Raw genomic sequence first — 24,664 nt, forward strand, 5'->3', positions numbered from 1 at the left:
ATTCAAAAATATTTAGCCAGTTTATAGCAAAATATCAATGACCTCTAAATAAATTAATTTCGATGTCATTAGTAAATATAGCAATAGCAAACATGTTAATGTTTGGGTTAGGTTATGTTTTTGGTTGTTTTGTTGTGTGTTATTGTGGAGATTAACCGGGTAATGTCGACATTAACCGGACATCGGACCTTAACCGTAACATATATATTGACAGCGATCTTCATTTTCAAGTAATTTTTGGCGCTTTTTTTCGATCGTATGATACTTATGTAAGTCATATTCAAAAAATATGAATTATAATATATCCTTTTTAAAATATTGATGTTCGCATTATTAAAATATTTTTATTAATTTTATGATAACTATTTAATATTATAAAATAATTATATGCCTACCTACTACTCTATTAAGAATTTTCTAGCACACACTGTTATTCAAATAGAGTTCAGTTTCTAAAATGAAAAAAAACTACTTGTTTTACTGCATCAACGCGTTATATCTCGCCGTAACGATTAGCTTCCGTTAATTACTTTGAAAGCGGCCTGATCAAATATTAAAAGTGGGTTTTCTCCTTTTTCGGTCTACGGCGCCGGCAGGAAGACAGGAAGATACCTAATTTAGAGAGAGAATCTATTTTCGTAGAGTCAGTGGCGGTCGTGCCTCAGTGACAACTGTGTCCGTCTGCTATCTGGGAATACTAGATTGATCTTCAGCTGGTAAGGTTGCTTTATTTATTCAAATGAAAAGATCTATTTAACTAAATAAAGCGCCCATCAGAGCATCACCTCATTGTCTTGCATAAATTCTAAAATATTCCCTATAAAACTCAAACTAACATCAGGAGATTTTTAATTTGTATTTTGTATTTGTTTCTAAAGTATCGTGCGGAGCCTAAACCTAACATTAACCCAGAAAACAGTAAGAAAAATCAGAATAACACAAAGAACAATTGAAAGATCAATGATGGGGCTATCTCTGATAGAAAAAGTACCGAATATCGAAGTACGGGTTAGGGGGGGTGGGGGAGGCAAAACAAATCATGGATGCCATAGAAAAAATAACAACTTTAAAACGGAATTGAGCAGAGCACATTGCAAGGCTGTACGATGATCGATGAACGAAGATAATTATATAATGGAGAACAAGGCCTGATGCATTCAGGAGCAGAGGCCATCCTCCAACCAGATGACTTGAGAACTTAAGGCGTATCCACAGTAACTGGATGCAATTTGCTTAAGATAGGGAGTTATGGATGCAAACGAAGAAGGCCTACGTCCATGAGTGGACTTTAGTGGCTGGTTGATGATGATTAATGATGATTTTGTATATATGAGAGGTCGGTTAATGCTATGTACAGAGCATGGTATAAGAAGAAGTTGATCCGTATGGCTGAGGGTCCTTTATTTTACACAATTATTTTTTTGTAAATTGGTATTAGTATTTATCTACGGTACTGGTCACTTTATTTCCGTGGTCTGTATTTTAATGCATACGACAGAAAAAATTTTAAATTGCGTTTTAAATTTCAATCTAGAATGCCAGGTGTGTAGGCCACTAATTTTGTGTGCTGTTAAAATCACTAATTTTTAATCAAGAGGCCTTGGAAAAATATATTTTATAGACTAGTTCCTTGCGCCTTCTCTTGACCGGTTAAAAGATGCCTAAATCGTATTTTTAATCATAACTCAATTTTTTTAAACGGAAAAAATGTTTCATATTATAATACAAAGGCATTTTTTACGAATAATTTTGTACCACATGCTTGATATTTCGAACCAAATTGTTGTTATATTTATTGCCGTGCATTCTGGATTAAATTTTGAAATACTATATTTTATAAGCGAAAATGTCAAAAGTCGACATATGATACTCCATTCTATTCAGAATGGCCAATTTCTTTCAAATAAAATGAAAAAATACCGAGGGTGCTGCTTAAAAATCAAAAATTGTAGTCATTTCTGCTAAAACAGAGAGTGACTAAAAGTAACTGAATACGTCAATCAGTCCTGATTTATGTCATATACTGACATACTAAAACCACGATTTTTGGTGAATGAAAGATTTTAAATGTCTCATAGGCCTCTCATTAAGGATGTAGCAAATAGTAGGATGCACAAGTATTTTTGTCATTAAAAGTGGTTTTAAATAAAATGCACTTTGGAGAGAATGCTCCTCTTTTCTTCATCCCTCTAAATTTGAATTGATTCCCGACATAATGAAAGTTATGTTCAAGAACACTGTTAATACTAATACCAAATTCATTTAAATGTGCCAATTTTTTAATTTGTATTTATGCAATTGTTATTATTATGGTCTGAGAAAATTGATTACGTAAATTTTGGTAGGTACCATGTCATGGGGTTTGAAACCCTACGATACGCCACTGCCTACAAGAACAGTATTTGTTTTTCTTCGGTAGACGTAAAAAGCTAATTTCCTGCGACCTGACCCTGCCACGAACGTCCCGGAGACCACCTCTTAAATGGTTTTATTTAACCCTCTTTCCAGGGTGTACGTAGAAAGAGAAAACGATAAAAAGGAAGAGAGAATTTTGGAAAACCAAATTACTACGTTTTCAACGCTCTTCTATTTTTAAGGAGTAGGTAGAAACTTTTGGTCGGAATTCTATTCAATATTAATGCTTGAAACTTTTCGAAAATTACAGTTAATTTACTCTGTGATTTATTTCAAAAGGAGTTTCCTTAACTGGAACAACCAAAAAAAGAATTCGCTAGAAAAACGGTATCTCCTTTAGAGAACCTTTATTATTTATTTAATTTTATATTAAAATTAATGAAGTAAAATATTTTCATAAATACTTCAACTTCACTAGCAATGTTGTCATAAATATCCCACTAGCAATAAAATTAGTAGTCGCTTGTTAAATCAGTTTGTGTATTATTGATTAATTATTATCAATTTACACTAGGTGTACTGTCAGTTAACATGTAATTACTTCTGGCCGAAAGGGTAAGCAACATTTACCTGCGAAACTTCTTTCGCAAATATTTAAAATTTGTTCATTTAAAATTATAAATGTTATTCTATGCTATTTCCATATATTTAACAAAAATTCCTTTAATAATTTTAACTGGGTCTCGTTAAATAAAATTGAAGCAAGAAAGTACAATTTTATATTTATAACCAATCATCCTATGATAGACATTTCATTAGTTATAAGTCTGTTGCTAATGAATTTCCTTTTACAAAAGCAAGAAAAGCATGTCCAACAAGTCAGAGAATCTTTCGATAGAGGACGTCCAAAAAATGATGTTTTCAGCGCAATTATTTCTTTAAGGAGAAAAAAATTCAGAAAAGGAATTCAATTCAATATAATGCTTGGCAATCTTCGTAAATTACAGCTAATTTATTCAAATCATTTATCATTTAGGTCAAAAAAAAATATTCTTACCTGGAATAACCAAAATATAATTTGATAGAGTATAGCTATGTCTACTTTAGACACCACTGACTAATTAATTTGATATTAAAATTAATCAAATAAATAAGGAAAATATTTAAAATAAAAATTTTATAATACTTGGACCGTTTATTTTTACATTTTCAGAAAGAATATAATAAAGGAATACTTTCAGGAAGAATATAATAAAAATAAAAACCGTAATAGCAGTGTCCCTAATCACCAGAATAGCACTAAGGGTTTTAAACGTTCAAAAAAGTTAAATATCTTCCTACTAGTTCAATCTCACTCTCTTGCTTTTTTTAAATAGCACTATTATTCTACTCTTTGCAAAGTACGTGACATTTTCACAACTTAATTATTCCGTTTTAGGTCATTTTCACCGCTCTCCTATTTTTCATCCAATATCTAAAAGCTTTAGAAACTTTTGATTAACTTTTCTGCATATTAACGTATCAAAAATTAAATAAAGTGCACTTAATTAAGCAGATTATTAGTTTAACAAGGATTGAAGAACCCTTCTATGTTATGAAAATAGGCTGTAGAGTTAAGTATTAAAAAGCTTTGGCTTTTAGTGGCTTGGCAGTACTTTTGAAGCTTATTGTTACCTAGTTATTAGTTGCTTGAAAATTTTATTAGAACGAATGAAAAGTAAATGCAATTACAATTACTTTACAATAATTATTGCTTTACAACTTAATAATTTTTATTGCCCTAAATTCAGGTTCTAAAAAATATTGAGTAACATTATTGCAAAAACAAATTGACTTGATATGATTGGAGTAGAAGCCAATATACAGGGTGGTCCGAACTGTATTCCGGAAACTTCGGCAGCATATTCTGCAGTTAAAAATAAGTAAAAAAGTTCGTATAAATGTATGTTCTAAAATGCTTAGTTTCGGAGATACAGGGTTTAGAAATTTAATTTTTATAACAATTTTTTCCAAATAATTTCTAAGTAACGTCACTATTTGGATGAAAATTGGTGTCTGGGTGTTTTTTGACCTGAGAAATGTGATTTTGATGTCATTGTGACTCCTGTTTGTGGAGGGCGCCACCTACATATTTTTTAACTGGTTTGAAGAATAATAACATTTCGTCCGTACCTGTATAAAACTACTGAGTGAAAAAATATACATTTCCGTGACTTTCTACGTAAAAAATGTCTGCAACCGTTCTGAAGATATTTAGAACAGAAATAGTCAATACATGTCATTATTGATAAAAAATAAACACGTTGAGTAGATAGTTATTTGACTGAAATAATAAATTTGGTAAATTTTTATTTTTTTGTATTAATCATAAATTTTTCTGCGAAAAAATGATAATAAAACAGTTTCTGATGAACTTTTGGCACAAAAACATTTAAAATTTATAATTTCAGTCTAATAATAACTATTTAGTCAACATGTTTAATTTATGTCAATGATGACAGGTATTGATAATTTCGATTCCAAATATCTCGAGAACCATTACTAGTAGATATGTTTATCAAGAGACCTTTTTTACGTAGAAATCGTCGTAAATGTATATTTTTTTACTCAGTAGTTTTATACAGGTACCGACGAAAAGTTATTATTCTTCAAACCAGTTAAAAAATATGTAGGTGGCGCCCTCTAGAAGTAGCAGTCATATTGACATCAAAATCAAATTTCTCATGCCAAAAAACTCCCAGACACAAATTTTCATCCAAATATTGAGCTTACTTCATAAATTATATGGAAAAAATCTAAATAAAAATGAAACTTCCACACCCTGTATCTCCGAAACTAAGCATTTTAGGACATATATTTATACAAACTTTTTTACTTATTTTTATCTGCAAAATATGCTGTCGAAGTTTGCGGAATACAATTCGGACCACCCTGTATATCAAATACCAATAAGTATCGTTTAGCCATTAACGTCAATTAATTTTGAAATCTCTTTAGCGTCTCCAATAAATTTTAGTACGTCGGCCAAACCCAGACTGCACTCTATGAATAGAGATAATATATAAAAACCCTCTCCAGTGCCAAGTGGTGTGTCACTTAGCTTTATATTGTAAAGGTATCATTAACTTATTGTAAAACCATTTCTTTTGGATATATTCATAACAAATGATGTCTAAAAACTATTCCTAGCAAAATACATACATATATTCAAAATATAAAATGTAAAATATTACACGCACGAAAAACGGACACCTTAAAATTTTCATGTATTTTAGAGATTTATATACTGTGTTTTATTTGACCGATTCTGATGATTTTCTTTTTCTTAATTAAAAATGAAAGTTTCAATCTGTCAACTATACGAGGTAAAACAAAATGTTGATATTTTGGGGAAAGTTTGAAACGCCCTGTGGAGTACGTTAACAAAGCAAGGAATTTAAAAATCATTTTGTCATCTAGGTGTATTATTTCTCGATAGTTGGTTTGGTTTGGTTATTAGTCAACAGACCTATAAAATCGTGTTTATGATTTATTTAATGCCACTGTCTTTGAAAAATCATAGTATTATTGTCTGTTGGGCAGTTACTCTAGCAGGCATGGTTTTAACTCCAAAAGTTAATCTCTACCATGATAAATTAAAGCAACAATAGCCAATATTTTAAAACTTAAAAGCATATTTACTAAATAATAATATAATGGAAAATAAATTTCTTGCAGTTTTTAGGTATATAATAAAATTATATAAGAGTTTCTTGCCTTGAACTGTTAATATAGAAATTAATTCCACGCTGTGTTCGAAATAATGTGGAAACGACCCAAGCTCACCTGATGATGGGGTAGGGCCCCGAAACCGGTAATGAGAGCAGGTTGATCCACATTATGTCGAACACAGCGTGGAATTAATATCTATATTAGCAGTTCAAGGCAAGAAACTCTAATATAATTTTACTAAATAATAATTTTATAACATTCAAATGACACTGACATTACAGAAACAATAAACACTATTTTATACTAAGGACTGGCAAAGATTAGTCTTGGGTCGAGATTTCCGTATGTAAGAAGAGTCTCAATGCGTTTATAATGTACTGAACAAAGAGAGGACAGTAAACACGTTGTCAAATGTATGAAATAAACCGAGAAACTGCATGTGCACATCGCTAAGAGACGTGGAAGGGGATAAGCATATTTGTCGCAGATGACCGGTCGACCCAATCAATACCTCTGTCAATACTTAAAGTTCTAGGGAAAGGTGTACGTCATGCGTTCAGCTTCACGATTTAATTGCGTCTCGTGATACTTAATTTATTTATTTATTAACGAGTCGTTGTAATTTTTCCTGTAGCTTGAATTTTTTTAAATGCAAGCTAGAAACACTTGCATTTTTAATAAAAATAAGTGGAATTGAGTGGGTGTTCGATAGTGGTCGCGCTATTAGAACTCTGAATTCAAAAATCGATATGTCGAAATCTATTAGAAATAATAGATTGTAGGTTTTTTTTCACGAACTTTGTTAATATTTCTGCTGTATTTTCTTTGTAGACAGTATGTGAAAATCTTTATCAATAAAAAAATTACACGATTGCTGAAAATTGCTATGCTCTAAAAGTAAATGGATGAATTGTTTACAATTTTTGAAAGGAAGAAACAACCGAATCGAATTATTATCGAATTTTTCTTATGTAAACATATTGTAAAATAACCGATCTTGAAAATAAAAAAGTTTCAATATCTAAAGTGGTTCTTGAGTTATGGTCTGTTATGTGTTAAAAAGTTGAGTTTTTAAATTATCGCGCGATTACTGACGTTTTCTCGTTATAAAAAAATGACACCCTAACGATATCCTGATAATTCCATTTCAGATGCTCAGAAACATGTCTAATGATTTTATCTAGTTACCTCTTGAAGAAAATGAAGAAATGAAATGGAAAAAGTCTTTTAAAAACAAGCGGTTTGCGATCGTGATTTTACTTTACTTGATAGGGAAAGGCGTACCGGCAACGCGGCCACAGCACATCGTCGCATTTCTCTCACTCCGACTTAATAAGATCCCTATGCGATTTACTTCCACACATGTAAATGCCGACCCAAAAGTAACAGTTGCCAGCACGGTAAGTGTGTTGATGAGAACCCATAATCAATGCTAAAATTGCTGTAAATTGTTACTGTCTTATTCAAAGGCGAATATCTCCAATCAAATTAAGCTATTGAGATGAATTAAAAGACAAACTATTGAGAAAAGACGTACCTAGATGATAAAATAATTTTGAAATAAAAATTTTAAATTCCTTGCTTTATTAACATATTCCAGGTGGTGTTACAAACTTTTACCAAAATATCAACATTTTGTATAACCTCATATATAGCTGACTAAAACTACTAACTACTAAAAAGTCAAATAATTTAGCTACAAATCGCTTAAAAAATCAAAATCGGCCCACTAGAACAAGATATATTAAACTTTAAAATACATCAAAAATTTGTCAAAGATGTCCGTTTTTCGTGCCGGTTAGTGCATATTCTTTGTATAATTATTAATATACAAAGAATTATAAATTATTATTATTAATAGCATAAGCAGTTAATTTCAGAGGTATAAAACATAATATTATCTAGTATTACAAAAGAGAACTAATGTAGGAAGAAAAATAAATATAATGCCTACGTTCTTCATAATTGAATACAGAAACAATGTAATTAATTTACTATTCTAAACAGAAATGAGTCTGCGCTTATTACGGACATTTATATTCAAACCTGTATCTATTCTGAATTTATCCAGTTATTTTATAAACATGGGTAGTTTCCACAATACTCTAATATTTTAAATGCACGTATTTGATGCTTTTAAAAAACAACGGGTTTGTTTCGTCGCATTTCAGTTTACGGCCATTGCCTAAAAGCTTTGGGAACTTTTGATTAAATTTTATGCATATAAATGATTTAAAAATTAAATATAGTGTACGTTTTTCGGAGAAGTTAATTAAGCAAATTATTACTTTAACAAACTTTGCAGAATTGTTACGTTTTATACGTTTTTTATGCAAATTCGCGTTAGATGTTAGTTTTAATGAAGTGAAGCTTTTGTTCGTTTTTTTTGTTAAACTACACGGTTAAAACTAAACAGAATGGTGTTATGTTACTCGAGAACATCTATTAATAAGAATTTTTACATGCAATAACACGTTTACATTAGCGCTAGTTTTCTTATACCAAAAATTTATTGTTTATTTTAGATATTATTGCTATTACATATTACGTACTTTTACGAATACATTTTTATTTGTATATTATATTGTTAATTGAAATAATTAATAAAGAAAAGTTTATACCTTGTTTAGAGAGTGTTTTAACTTGTTAAACATATAGGGATACCTATAAATTTAATTTAGTTATTACTGAACATAAACATTAAAATTTTGTATTCAATACTTTTAATTTCAATCTACATTTGTACAGGGTGTCCCATTTTCGTTGAAATCATATGATATTTTCGTTATTCGTGAAGCCTTTGCCAATTTTTTGCAAGTTGTAAAAATTTGGCAATTTGGGACACACCCTGTATCTCTGTTATTGTTAAAGGTATCGAGAAGGTGAAAACTGTTTATTGTAGAACTTTTTATTCTACGGAAAGAATATTTTTAAAGATATGAACTAAAGTTATGTTTTCTTAAACGCAACACCCTATATATTTATAAATTATCCATATATTATTTTTTTACATTATTTATTTGTTAACAGATTTACACTGGGTGTACTATCATTTAACATATAATTCTGTCCGGGAGTGAGCAATATTTACCTACAAATTTTTAAAAACTATTTCTTCAAAATTAGAAATGTTTTTTAAAAAAATTTTAAATAAATTTTACATTCCAAAATTTAATAGATAATAGATAATAGAGTGAAGTTAAATAAAATTGAAGGAAAAAGTACGATCATCTATTCATAATCAATCAACCTATGAGAGACATTTTGTTAATTATAACTTAATTACAAAATATGTTCGAAGAGTCAGGAGAGATTTTGACAGACAACATCAAAAATTACAGAAAATAAACATTTATTTTGACATTTTTTTATAAAATATAGTATATAAATGTTTTATTCTAAATAAAAAATATTAGTAATATAATAATAATAATTTAGCAAAATAAAAACACTAAATCACCACAATACACCAAAACACTTTTACTTTTACACTGGACGCGCGTTTCGCTAACCATGTTAGCATCATCAGCAGATGGTTATAAACTAAAGTGCAATCTACAAGTTGAGCGTTTATATACTCGCTCAGTGGGCACCGAGTGGGCGTGGCAAAATCTAGCCAACCGAGTCAGAGCCAACTGAGCGTAACAGTTAGATTTCCGCCACTAGAGTAGTAGGAACAAAGAACTTGAAGGAATTGGACCGTTGACTCTGTTCATACTATCTTTACATTTATTAATTCTGATGCTTTCATATGCATCTAATTGCCTGTAATTTGAGACTTGTTTAACTAATTTTAAATTATTAAGATCTATACAATGTTCATTATCAACAATATGTTCGGCAACGCAAGATTTATCCGGTCTACCATATCTTATCTGAGCTAAATGTTCTTTAAATCTAGTTAATATTGATCTTCTAGTTTGCCCAACATATTTCTGATTACAATCTTTACAAGAAATTTCATAAATACCCGACCTTTCCAGTGGAGGTGTTTTATCTTTTGATTACCTAATAATTGTTGTAATTTATTATTAGCACTATACACAAGTTTATAATTGACATTCTTAAAAATTCCTTTTAGACCACAGGCTAACTCTCTATCAAACGGTATCGAAAAATATTTAGACGTATCTTTCTCCACTTGAAAAGTCGAATTTTCAGAAATCATTAACCTATACCTACGTTTTCTAAGTAATTTATCAACTAATGAAGGAGAATATCCATTACATTCAGCTACATTCCTAATGTAATCTCTTTCTATTTCGTATCTTTCGTTGGAAAGTGGGAAACTAAGTAATCTATGAACTAAGAAATTTAAACTAGCCATTTTATGTTCAACACTATGATGTGATTCATTAGGAATGTATCTGCGTGTGGTCGTATTTTTCCTATAGATATCAAATTCCAGGCAATTATTAGTATTTCTAATAACTAATACATCTAGAAATGGTAATCTCTCGTTGTTCTCAATTTCATGCGTAAATTTAATGGAAGGAAAACGATTATTTAACTTAGAAATAAAATTATTTATGGTGTCTGAATGTGTGTCAAAAACAGCAAAATATCATCCACATACCTAAACCATACTCTTGGAAAATACTCAAACTGATTCTTAGCCTCCACTTCAAACCTGCTCATGAATAAATTAGCCAAAAATGGAGACAATGGATTACCCATTGCTGTACCTTCTCGCTGTTCAAAAAAGTTGTTATTAAATTGAAAACAATTTTGTTTCATACATAACGATGTAAGCTCAATATATTCACTCACAGTTTTGTTGTCGAGACCATTTGCGTTCAGTAATTCCTTTAAGTAGCCTAAAGTATGTGGAATTGGAACACTTGGGAACAACGAAGATACATCAAAGGAGACCAAAATTTCACCTTCATGCAATGTTATATCTTTAATTTTGTTAATGAATTCAATATTATTTTTAACTGAGAAAGAAGGTTCATGATCAGGTAAATCTTCGAACTCCCTTGATAACCATTTTGCCAAATTATAAGTCGGAGAACCTACAGCCGAAACAATTGGGCGCATAGACTTGTCCGGTTTATGAATTTTTGGCAAAGCATACAATTTTGGTAATGAGGCATTGGATACTTGCAATTTCCTCTTTAAAGAAAGATCAACAAGGGTGTTACATTCTTTTAGAGTTTTTTTTAACGTCTGCTACCATCTTAGAAAAAGGATTCTTTTTCAAATTTATGTAGGGGCCATTATCGATTAAGTTGTTAACCTTATCGTAATAGTCTTTTTTATCTAATATAACAACCTTATATCCCTTATCAGCTTTTAGATAGAAACAATCCTTGTTACGCAAGTTATCCTTGTTGAGCTTACATCGTTATGTATGAAACAAAATTGTTTTCAATTTAATAACAACTTTTTTGAACAGCGAGAAGGTACAGCAATGGGTAATCCATTGTCTCCATTTTTGGCTAATTTATTCATGAGCAGCTTTGAAGTGGAGGCTAAGAATCAGTTTGAGTATTTTCCAAGAGTATGGTTTAGGTATGTGGATGATATTTTTTTGCTTTTTGACACACATTCAGACACCATAGATAATTTTATTTCTAAGTTAATTAATCGTTTTCCTTCCATTAAATTTACGCATGAAATTGAGAACAACGACAGATTACCATTTCTAGATGTATTAGTTATTAGAAATACTAATAATTGCCTGGAATTTGATATCTATAGGAAAAATACGACCACACGCAGATACATTCCTAATGAATCACATCATAGTGTTGAACATAAAATGGCTAGTTTAAATTTCTTAGTTCATAGATTACTTAGTTTCCCACTTTCCAACGAAAGATATGAAATAGAAAGAGATTACATTAGGAATGTAGCTGAATGTAATGGATATTCTCCTTCATTAGTTGATAAATTACTTAGAAAACGTAGGTATAGGTTAATGATTTCTGAAAATTCGACTTTTCAAGTGGAGAAAGATACGTCTAAATATTTTTCGATACCGTTTGATAGAGAGTTAGCCCGTGGTCTAAAAGGAATTTTTAAGAATGTCAATTATAAACTTGTGTATAGTGCTAATAATAAATTACAACAATTATAAGGTAATCCAAAAGATAAAACACCTCCACTGGAAAGGTCGGGTATTTATGAAATTTCTTGTAAAGATTGTAATCAGAAATATGTTGGGCAAACTAGAAGATCAATATTAACTAGATTTAAAGAACATTTAGCTCAGATAAGATATGGTAGACCGGATAAATCTTGCGTTGCCGAACATATTGTTGATAATGAACATTGTATAGATCTTAATAATTTAAAATTAATTAAACAAGTCTCAAATTACAGGCAATTAGATGCATATGAAAGCATCAGAATTAATAAATGTAAAGATAGTATGAACAGAGTCAACGGTCCAATTCCTTCAAGTTCTTTGTTCCTACTACTCTAGTGGCGGAAATCTAACTGTTACGCTCAGTTGGCTCTGACTCGGTTGGCTAGATTTTGCCACGCCCACTCAGTGCCCACTGAGCGAGTATATAAACGCTCAACTTGTAGATTGTACTTTAGTTTATAATCATCTGCTGATGATGCTAACATGGTTAGCGAAACGCGCGTCCAGTGTAAAAGTAAAAGTGTTTTGGTGTATTGTGGTGATTTAGTGTTTTTATTTTGCTGTGTAACACCAAAGGTTCCAACCCTCAACTGTAATAATAATTTAATTGAAGTTAATTAGAGTATTATATATTTTGTATATTATATAATGTGTGTAAACAAGCAGCATTTGCTATTATAATGCCAGTATCTTTTACCGATGCGGAATTTATATTTATCCTACATATCTGTTGTTGTAATTAATTATACGTAAAAAAACATTATGTATTATGGTAGATTCTTAGGAAATATTATGAAAAGACTATAGGTAGCAACCTAGTTGCCTCGAGCTCTGAATGCAAATGAGCTTCCTGAGATTTTCATAATATTTGTTTTATTTCTAAACTGATTATTTCTTATGTTTTGACAATAAAAAATAGGTTAAACCGGGTAAAAATGTAATCCTTATGCTTAAAGTACTTTAAGTGTGTAGAATGTAGAACGTTTAGTAGGAGAGTTAATCACCGTGATCTCTATTCTGTATTCCCCTTTCTTGAGTTATGACGAGTTATAACCCATCATACAGTCTCGGGGCTTTAACAAAAGCCAGGATCTTAGACGGCTGCACAGAGGCCAGCTCTCCATCCGCGATATCAGCCGTACCAAAGTTCATGACACGAACGGTTGTCGTCTTGGCGCACTCAGTGATATAGATATTTCTGGTGTTTCCGCTTGTTCCCCACAAAATCTGTATTCGCCGTTGTTTCTCAGCTTCAGCCTACTGAGGTGTTCTGTGAGGAGACCAGTGTCCTGTTAGAAACCCCGTAAAAATCCGAAGATTGTTATTACTTAAATCAAGGAAAATCTTTGATTTTTCTCTGTCGTAAGTTCTGAGGAACATTTTCGAATGTCTTAGACCTTTTAAGTATAAATATATCTTTAATTTAAATTAACTATACAGGGTGGTCCAAACTGTATTCCGGAAACTTTAGCAGTTTTTTTTAACTGGTTTTAACTGGTATAACTTTTCGTCCGTACCTGTATAAAAGCAAGCCCCCTACAAATAGGAGTCATATTAATATCAAAATCAAATTTCTCACGTCAAAAAACTCACAATTTTCATCCAAATATTGACGTTACTTCAGAAATTATATGAAAAAAATTGAAATAAAAATGAAATATCTACACCCTGTATCTCTGAAACTAAGCATTTTAGGACATACATTTATATGAACTTTTTACTTATTTTTATCAGTAAAATATGCTGCCGAAGTTTCCGGATTGTAATAAAACTGTAGTTCGGACCACCCTGCATATTTTTATATGTTATATATCATATTATTTTTTATGAAAGCCATCATTATTTTTAATGAGTAGTTCCTATAATATATTATGTCTATTTAATTTTATATTGTCTGTTAGAATGATGATGTTGGAACGAAATAGTTACAATGACATTATGCAAAGAAAGTATTTAATATACAGGGTTGTTCACCACATACGACACGGAGTATTGTAGCTAAACGATGAGATTTTTACAAATTGTAAGTTTGGGGTTCGTTGAAAGACTATTAGAGCTACAATTTAAAAATATTTTTACAAGATACAGAGTGTCCCAAATAAATAAAAAATATCAAAGTTGTATTTTTTTAAATGGAACACCCTGTATATTATTACATTTTTAGTTTCTACGATTTAAATAAAGGTAAATTTGATTAGGGTTTATTATACTTAAACCTTACCGTTTTTGAAATATTTTCAATTTTGTGAAATTGCAGTAAAAATTTTAAAGCTTCATTTCTCCAAGGGTATCAATTTTTTTAATACTAAATATTTAATGAAGTTTATTTATTGATCAGTTATTGTGTTGCAATAATAAAAAATAATACTACCTTATACAGAGTGTCTAAAAATTTATTTTAAATAATTATTAGCTTCAAACGGCAATAACTTCTTTAATTTAAATGGAATGCCCTATATATTTTAGGAGAATCAGATGCACAATTAAATTGTCTATCAAATTGTATTATACCATTTTTTACCTATCCCTTCAAGTTTTCGTAGAAAATGCATTTTCTTATAATTTAGATCTCATTTATAAATATATCCATGGAATATTGATATTTTAGATTGTTTTTAAAGCAACAAATGTACAAAATGTACAGACTAGTAATATTATATTATATTATTTATAATATGTAATGGGCTAGTAATATTATCGTTTTAGCAAAACGATAATATTACTAGCCCATTTGTATGCAAAAAGCAAACTATTTAAATCTTTATAAAAGAGTATACCATTAATTAATATAATACCATTATTTCCGCCCATATACTAATTAATTACATACTTAATTGTGTTCGTTAATAAATTATTATAAATAAATGTGGATGTGAGTCAGAAATCAATATAATAATAAGTTATCAAATTAAAGTCTCTGTTGTTATAAATAAGCATTTATTAAAAAATGAAATATCATTTTTAAGGTGTTACTATTTATCACACTGTCTAATACCCATACAAAATTCAATTTTTTAGTATTTGGAGCAATTATTATTAATCAACGCAAACAGTCAGTTAATGTAGTTTGAATACTGGAATCATATTAATTGATCCTCTTTAACAAATATATAAACAGTTTTTTTTTTATTTTTTAATGAAATAAACGAATTATATAATAATAAATTACAACAATTATTAGGTAATCTAAAAGATAAAACACCTCCACTGGAAAGGTCGGGTATTTATGAAATTTCTTGTAAAGATTGTAATCAGAAAAATGTTGGGCAAACTAGAAGATCAATATTAACTAGATTTAAAGAACATTTAACTCAGATAAGATATGGTAGACCGGATAAATCTTGCGTTGCCGAACATATTGTTGATAATGAACATTGTATAGATCTTAATAATTTAAAATTAATTAAACAAGTCTCAAATTACAGGCAATTAGATGCATATGAAAGCATCATAATTAATAAATGTAAAGATAGTATGAACAGAGTCAACGGTCCAATTCCTTCAAGTTCTTTGTTCCTACTACTCTAGTGGCGGAAATCTAACTGTTACGCTCAGTAGGCTCTGACTTGGTTGGCTAGATTTTGCCACGCCCACTCGGTGCCCACTGAGCGAGTATATAAACGCTCAACTTGTAGATTGTACTTTAGTTTATAATCATCTGCTGATGATGCTAACATGGTTAGCGAAACGCGCGTCCAGTGTAAAAAGTAAAAGTGTTTTGGTGTATTGTGGTGATTTAGTGTTTTTATTTTGCTGTGTAACACCAAAGGTTCCAACCCTCAACTGTAATAATAATTTAATTGAAGTTAATTAGAGTATTATATATTTTGTATATTATATAATGTAAAAAAAACATAAAAATAAACGAATTATATCGACAATATTAGTATCTGTACTCTTTAAAAATTTGGTACATCTTTAAAAATAATCTAAAATGTCAATAGTCCATGGGTATATTGATAAATCAGTTCTAAATTACAAGAAAATGCATTTTCTACGGAAATTTAAAGAGATAGGTAAAAAATGATAATATAATTTGATAGACAATTAAATTGTGCATCTGATTCTCGTAAAATATACAGGGTGTTCCATTTAAATTAAACAAGTTATTGCCGTTTGAAGTTAATAATTATTTAAAATAAATTTTTAGACACTCTGTATAAGGTAGTATTATTTTTATTATTGCAACACAATAACTGATCAGTAAATAAACTTCAGTAAATATTTAGTATTAAAAACCTTGATACCCTTGGAGAAATGAAGCCTTAAAATTTTTACTGCAATTTCACAAAATTGAAAATATTTCAAAAACGGTAAGGTTTAAGTATAATAAACCTTAATCAAATTTACCTTTATTTTAATTGTAGAAACTAAAAATGTAATAATATACAGGGTGTTCCATTTAAAAAAATACAACTTTGATATTTTTTACTTATTTGGGATACTCTGTATCTTGTAAAATTATTTTTAAATTCCAAACCTCTAATAGTCCTTCATCGAACCCAAAACTTACAATTTGTAAAAATCTCATCGTTTAGCTACAATACTCCGTGTCGTATGTGGTGAACAACTCTGTATATAATTTTTAATATAATAATTAATGGAAGCACAATTACAATATATCTTTATATCTGGAACACTCTTTCTAGTAGAACATTATTTGGAATACTGCAAATATCATATTGCCGTTTATTGCAACCGCTATTTCACATTTCTGTCATTTGATTCGTCTGAAATAATATGAGACTATTCGTCCAAATTATCGACTATAAAAGCTTTATGACGGTTTTATATGGGCTAGACCTTCCGGCTGTCAAATATTTGAAGTATTACTACTGGTCTGATAAAACTTTTAACGTTGTAAATTTCTACAAAAATCACATATGTTGGGAAGGAAATTTCCTAAATAGAAATGGATTTATATCGGAAAATAAATAAGTATTTTTTCGTTTTATGTATTTATTTTTTAAGTAACACTTATCTGAATGCAAACTGATACAAAACAGAAATCATAAATATACAATTTTGGCGAAACATCTAGATGGTTAAATGCAAAGTTTTGGCAGCATTAAGGTTGATTCTCACTATACCTTCCATATCAGCTCCATTCCGTTTCCCTTCCGTTTACATAAAATATTATATCATCTAAATGAATAGGACAATGCACACTATCCGTTCCGGTTCCCTTCCGTTCCATATCCTTTCCTTCAATACATTTTTTTGGCGGAAGGACTGAAGTGTAACGCAAAACAGCGTTGTCAAGTTCTTACATTTGTACCAGCTCTGTTAAAATTTTGCTGATATTTATTTATTTTCACCTCTTAATTAAATCTATTACCTTTTTTAAAAGATACAAATTTTTAAAATGAAACTTTCGTAATGATATAAATTGTACAATAAAAAGTATGGAACTGATACGGAACGGAAGCTTACGTATAGCGTCAATACAACAACAAATACGGAACGGATATGGAATGGAAACGGAAGGTATAGTCTATAGAATGAATAACTTTGAATTTTGACCATTATTTTTTACCAACAGGGCAAATATAAAAACCCTCTATCAAAAAAGTTACTGATATTCTTTGAATTGTAACTCTTTTTACTTTCGTGAAATTCGACATTTCTAAATATCAGACCAATGCCGTCTCTAATAGAACAGCCTCGGAGCGAGATTTATGACGTCACGCTAGTTAGATACTACGGATTAATAAATATGTTGTTGAATACATGGAAAACATAATAATTCCTCGTATTTTTGGTTTCTATTTTAAAAATGATACAGTTTACATGAAATATACATAATATACAGTTAATTAATACAATATATATACCTATTTATATTAATAAATACTTTGGTAAATTAACTATGAACCATACAAATGCAGCAAATGTTTTACAATATATAAATAATGAATAGGTACATAAGATAATGGGTAAAATGTAAAATATATTTTAAATTTTGGGGTTTGAAAATCGATCTAATTTAACAAAAAACTATTCAATATCTACTAATAGTGATGTATTATTATTTGCATTCACAAAATGCATATGTATATTTTGCAAGTATCAATGTTGGAAATATTATATTTGCAAATAATACAATAGCATAGAAAAAAAAACGTCAGCGATGGCTATGAAATAAAGATCGCTGTCATTTTATATGTAAAATTATTCTAAAATTTTTGATTTTCATGGGATTTAGGTTCGGGAAAAACGCTGATTAAATTTTCATTATTTTTTTTGGTTTAAAAAAAACGTGGTTTAAAAAAAACATCATAGCCTTTATAAGTGTTGTCATATGAAAAAAAAATTGTCGAATATAATTCAAAAAATTACATATAAAATATTCACACCACACAACACATAATGTTTACGCAATTAATAAACTAATATAAACTTGTCAAAAGATGACCACGTATTTTTTAAAATTATTATTCTTAACACTAAAACTATCTACATGGACTATGGAGTACGATTTCAGTCATAGTAAGTAGTAGACATTGAATGTTGTTTGTTAAATTAGATCGATTTTTAAACTCCAAAATTTAAAATATATTTTACATTTTACCCATTATCTTTTGTACGTATTGATTATTTGTATATTGTAAAACATTTGCTGCATTTGTATGGTTCATAGTTTATTTGCGAAAGTATTTATTACTATAAATAGGTATATATATATTGTATTTATTAACTGTATATTATGTATATTTTATGTAAACTATATCATTTTTAAAATACAAACCAAAAAAACGAGGAATTATTATGTTTTCCATGTATTCTACAACATATTTATTGATCCGTAGTATTTAACTAGCGTGACGTCATAAATCTCGCTCCGAGGCTGTTATATTATATAAGTTCTCAATTTGTTTCGCCTTCACAATTACTACAACTAGATACCAGTTAATAATAATGTAATTAACTCTACAATATCTTAATATTTAGAGTAGTTCAGTTAATTATCTTTTCATACACATATAATTATTACATAAAGCGTTTATTTCCGTACCACAAAGTTACCATTTCATATGAATGAATAATCTGCAGGGTTATTCTACTCATTCGACATGGAGTACTGTAGCCACATGATTAGATTTTTAGAAATTGTGAGTAATAGGATCCTTGGAGGACTACTAAGGCTACAATTTAAAATTATTATTTTCAAAAGGTACAGAGTGTCTCAAATAAATAAAAAATATCAAAGTTGAATTTTTTAAATAGAACACCCTGTATAGTATTATAATTTTAGTTTTCTACGACTAAGATAAAGGTAAATTTAACTATGGTATAGCGAACTTTAATCTTACCGTTTTTGGAATATTTACGTTTTTGTGAAAATGCATTCACAATAATTATTTCAATGCTTTATTTCTCTAAGCGTATTTAAGTTTTTAAAACTAAATATTGTACTGAAGTTTTTCTATTTACTAAATTTTCTGTTGCAATAATAAAAATAATACTACCTTACACAGAGTGCCTAAAAATTTATTTTAAATAACTACTAGCTTTAAACGGCAATAACTTGATTAATTTAAATAGAAAACCGTGTATATTTTATAAGAATCGGTGCACAATTTAATTCTCTATCAAATTGTATTATACCATTTTTTAACTTTCTCTCCAAGTTTTCGTTGAAATTAGAAATTTTTTTATAATTTAGACCTAATTTATCAATATTCCCGTGAATATTGAGATTTTAAAAGATGTATCAAATTTTCACATATACTAATATTGTGGAGTTCTCTTATTTTATTAAAAAATAAAACAAACTGTATAATATTTGTAAAAGAGGATCAATTAATGTGATCCAAGTATTCGAACTACATTAATTGATTGTCTGCGTTGATTAATAATTGCTCCATATACTAAACATATACTAAAATAAAACTGAATTTTGTATGTCTATTTGAGAGTGTGGTGAAAATTAACACCTTAACATAAGCAATAATTAACAACATAAATTTTATTTAATTTTTGCAAATAATACAATGCTTATTTATAGCAACAGAAGCTTTAATATTTTATAACTTATTATTATATTGATTTCTGATTCAAATCCATATTTATTTAGAATCATTTATTAACAAGCATAATTAAGTATGTAATTAAGCAATATTTGGGTGAAAATAAAGGTTGTATATTTACCTGGTATACTCTTTTATAAATATTTAAAAAGTTTTCTTTTTGTAAACAAATGGACTAGCAATATTATCATTTTTAACACCTGTACATTTTGTACATTTTTTGCTTTAAAAAATCTAAATTTTCAATATTCCATGGGTATATTAGGGTCTAAATTATAAAATATATAAATGAGGTCTAAATTATAAAAAATGCATTTTTTCGCGAAAACTTGTGCATCTGATTCTTGTAAAATATACAGTTCTATATATCGATATAATATGTTCCATTATTAACCAAGTTATTGACGTTAAAAACTAGTAATAATTTAATATACATTTTTAGACACGTTCTATGTATAAGGTGGTATAATTTTTATTATTCCAACACAAAATTTAGTAAGTAGAAAAACTTTAGTACAATATTTGGTTTTAAAAATACGCCTAGAAAAATAAAGCATGAAAATTATTATTACTGCATTTTTACAAAATCGTAAATATTTGAAAAACTGTAAGATTAAAGTAAGAATTTAATTTACCTTTATTTTAGTCATAGAAACTAAAATATAGAGGATGTTCCATTTAAATTTCTAAAAATCTAATAATTTTGCTACAGTACTCCGTGTCGAATGAGTTGAATAACCCTGTATATTACTTAAAACTTCTAACTCAAAAATTTATACAATGACTGAAGTTTACTATTACTAATATAAAAAATAGAATAGTTATTGATTATTATAAATTAATGATAAGTAGGATATTATAGATATATAGCTTATAGAATTCAATCGACAATTTTATTTTTAAAACCTATATCAAATATCACTTTATAACATTCGATATAGGTGTAAGAATGTTATAGACGGCTTTATGTAATTTTTCAAAAGCATATCAAAGTGCGTCACACAATATTCAAGTTATCCGATGCTAACGAATGATGACGCAAACGCTTTCAAGCGTAAATCATTTTTGAAAAGCGGAAACTAAACGAATCGCTAGTTAAACTAAACCAATAAATTTTTCGCCAGTCAATAGCTGTTCGAGAAATATGACGCATTATCTTCATATGCAGTGACAGAGAGTGTTTTTGAAATTAATCGCTGCGTTTATAATCTTTGTCGATATTTTTTTATTTTGCAAATGGGAACATAAATTATCGATCAACAGATTTACAGACAGTTACAAACTGAAAAATGTAATTATTGTCATGTATTTACTCCGTTAGTAGCATTTATGAGTTTTTCGGTAAACAAATCGGTATTTGAGCTGAAAAAAAAACTAAATTTTTCATATTTCGATAATACCCCATACTACAATAGGTTCAATGTACGATATTAAAATCTAATGTACAAGATAAAGGAAAGATATTATGTAGTTTTTTATTGTTCAAGAACCTGTTCAATAATTTAATTATTGTAATTAAATTTAAATATGCAAATTTTATTTCATCTCATATTAAATTAAGTTATAATGTTTTATCAATATCAATTGAAGGCTTCCCTCGAATAAGGGGCTATGTTACAAAAGTAAGTTTTAAGTAAATGAAGAAAAACGACTTTCTACGGTTTGCGTATTCATAATCATATTCAAGTGGTACTAACATCAACATTATTAATCTCCAGATATAAAAAGTTGTACAACACAAATAATAATAAACCAGTATTAGAGATATACATATGTAATAAACTCTTGAGTCCCGTACAATAAGGGTTTATGTGAAATGCAACATAAACCCTTATTGCAGGTAACCAATTTAGATTGCATTTTTTTTGTGTACAAGTTGTACATTTGTTAACCGTTTGTTTTTAATACACCTCCATTCAGTTACATTTATTTTTCGTATTTGACCTTTATTTAATGTTTTGCAAAGCGGTGGCGTGACTTGAACGTTCGACATATTTACGATATTGAATAAAATGTGACAACATATATACCCTTATTCCATGCTAGAAAAGATGGTTCCGCATGTTGTTCATAGTTTACGGCACATTAATATCGGGTATTTATTACTGTAAAAGGATGAACTTGTCTACATAGACCCTTTTTGTGCAAAAATCCCAATATCTGAAAAATGCAACATAAACCCTTATTCGAGGGAATGCTTCAAGTATATACATATACCGTGTGCGCCTCAAAAATAGCTCTACCCTATAACTTTTTACTTTTTTCAGATAAGACATAAATTAGGATTCATTGTATTCAATTACAATTTATTGTATTTAATTGTTTTTGGTCACTTCCTGTTCCACCGGAAATGACTACAACTTTTGATTTTTAAACGGCCCCAAGTATTTTTCTACTTTATTCTATAGAAAATGAAAAATCGTATTTTAAATTTCAATCTAGATTGCTATGGCTGTGTTATAAACATTAATTTCCCGCAGGGAGATTCCTCATATGAAAAGAAGATTTATTTCTCATATCAACATAGGTCCGATTCTGCGTTGTTTCGTAGCTACAGGGTGTTAAAATCTTAATAAATTTTTCGATTAATTATAATTCTCTTCCAAGTGCTTTTAGCGTTTTGAATTAAAAAAATTTTGTGGGTAAGACTTACTATAACTGCAACATATTTTAAAGTTAAGAAGTGTCGACATATTCACCAGGGACGTGCATATGGGTTATCACTGGAATATTTTTCTAAAAAAGGCATGTACGCCACTGACTTTTTTTTCTCTTGTTAGCGAAATAGTGCAAGCAGTTTAATGCCGATTAAAAGTTGTCTCTTGATATTTTGTCGATTTCGGCGTCGTTGGTGAGATAAACGAAATTTTATTAATTTGCCTTGATCCAAGTCTAATAGCATCTTTCAAAAAATTTTAATATCAATAACTTGCGAAAATTCTAAATAAGCACACTTTGATTCCCCATCAAAAAATATGCAAAAAAGTTCCTATAAACATGGATATGGAAATGCATAGTTTTAGTGTTACAGAATGTTAAAATTTTAAAATTAGGGTTTTTGTAATTATCCGAGAAATTATCTTAAATACCATTATTTTTTGATTTGAAATTACTGTAGGTTAGACTAATAGTAATAATAACTAATAGTAATAATATTTAATAATAAATTAGTAACAATATATAATTTGTTAATTTTATTTTTATTTTAATTTTATCAATTATTGTGATTAATAAAATTGAGTTTATCTCATCAAGGAGGCCGAATTCGACAAAATATCAAAACATAACTTTTAATTGGCATTAAACGGCACACACAATTTTGATATCAAAAGAATAAAAGTCAGTGGCGCACATGTTTTTTTTTGAAAAATATTCCAGTGATAACCTATATGCACTAAAAAACTACATGCATTAAAATATGTGGTAATAATACTTATATTAATTTTTAACCTCAAAATGTCATTCGAATCACTAAAAGTACTTGGAAGAAAACTATAATAAATAGAAAAAATATTAAAACTTTAACATCCTGTAGCTACGAAACAAAGCAGAATCGGACCTATGTTGATAAGAAAAATAAATATTATTTTTACGTGAGAAATCTCCCCACGAGAGATGGCACATGTTTCTAGAAACACCCTGTATACGTATTTATATATTAAATACCTATAAATTATAATTTCTCACTTGGTGTTATTTCTTGTTATTAGATTATTTTTTAAGATATATATATTTTTCAATACTAATTACTACAATAAATTAGTGTAATATGGCATGATTTTTTAAAGCTGCATTGTCACGCACAGTCTTTAATGGAAAGTTGTGGTTATAAACTTACTTTATAACATTTATTCCTTATCAGTTTGCACATTTATTCCTTATCAGAGCTTGCAAAAAAAACGCGATTTTGTTGGTATCTTAAAAATTAATTTTAAGTGTTTTTACATTAAAATACCAAAATATTTCAATTACATAATTTTTCTTTATATACATAATATAAAGTATACCAAATTATGGTCATTTAGTTTATACATCGTATTTCTCAAAAGTGGCACAACCCTATAACTTTTCCATTTTTTCAGAAAAAAAAATTGGTACATTAGTTTAATGACATAAATCAGGATTGATTGATGTATTCAATTGTTTTCGATCACTTCTTATTTCACCGAAAATGATACAGTTCTTAATTTTTAAATGGCACCTTTGGTATTTTTTTAGTTTGTTTCATAGGAAATAACACTTTGATTAGAACGACATATCATATGCCAACTTTTTACATTCTCGCTTAGAAAACGTATTTTAAATTTTTATGTTCTGGCTGTGAAACACTAATTTTTAATCAAGGTGCATTGGAAAAATACATTTGATTGCCTAATGTTTTTCGTGTTTTGCCCTCGCCGACTAAAATATGCTAAAATCGTATTTTTAATCATAACTCAATTATTATAGTTACTAAAAATTCTACACAGGCGAA

General features: G+C 28.9%; 1 protein-coding gene across 2 annotated transcripts in view; it reads left to right on the top strand.

Moving 5' to 3' along the window:
- The window catches only part of LOC115886213, a 315,760-nt gene that overhangs the window by 143,442 nt on the left and 147,654 nt on the right, over nt 1–24,664 (top strand). The gene's annotated exons all lie outside the window — the stretch shown is intronic.

Source organism: Sitophilus oryzae, unplaced genomic scaffold (genome assembly GCF_002938485.1).
Source record: "Sitophilus oryzae breed Bouriz unplaced genomic scaffold, Soryzae_2.0 scaffold_1126_pilon_pilon, whole genome shotgun sequence".
Lineage (NCBI taxonomy): Eukaryota > Metazoa > Arthropoda > Insecta > Coleoptera > Curculionidae > Sitophilus > Sitophilus oryzae.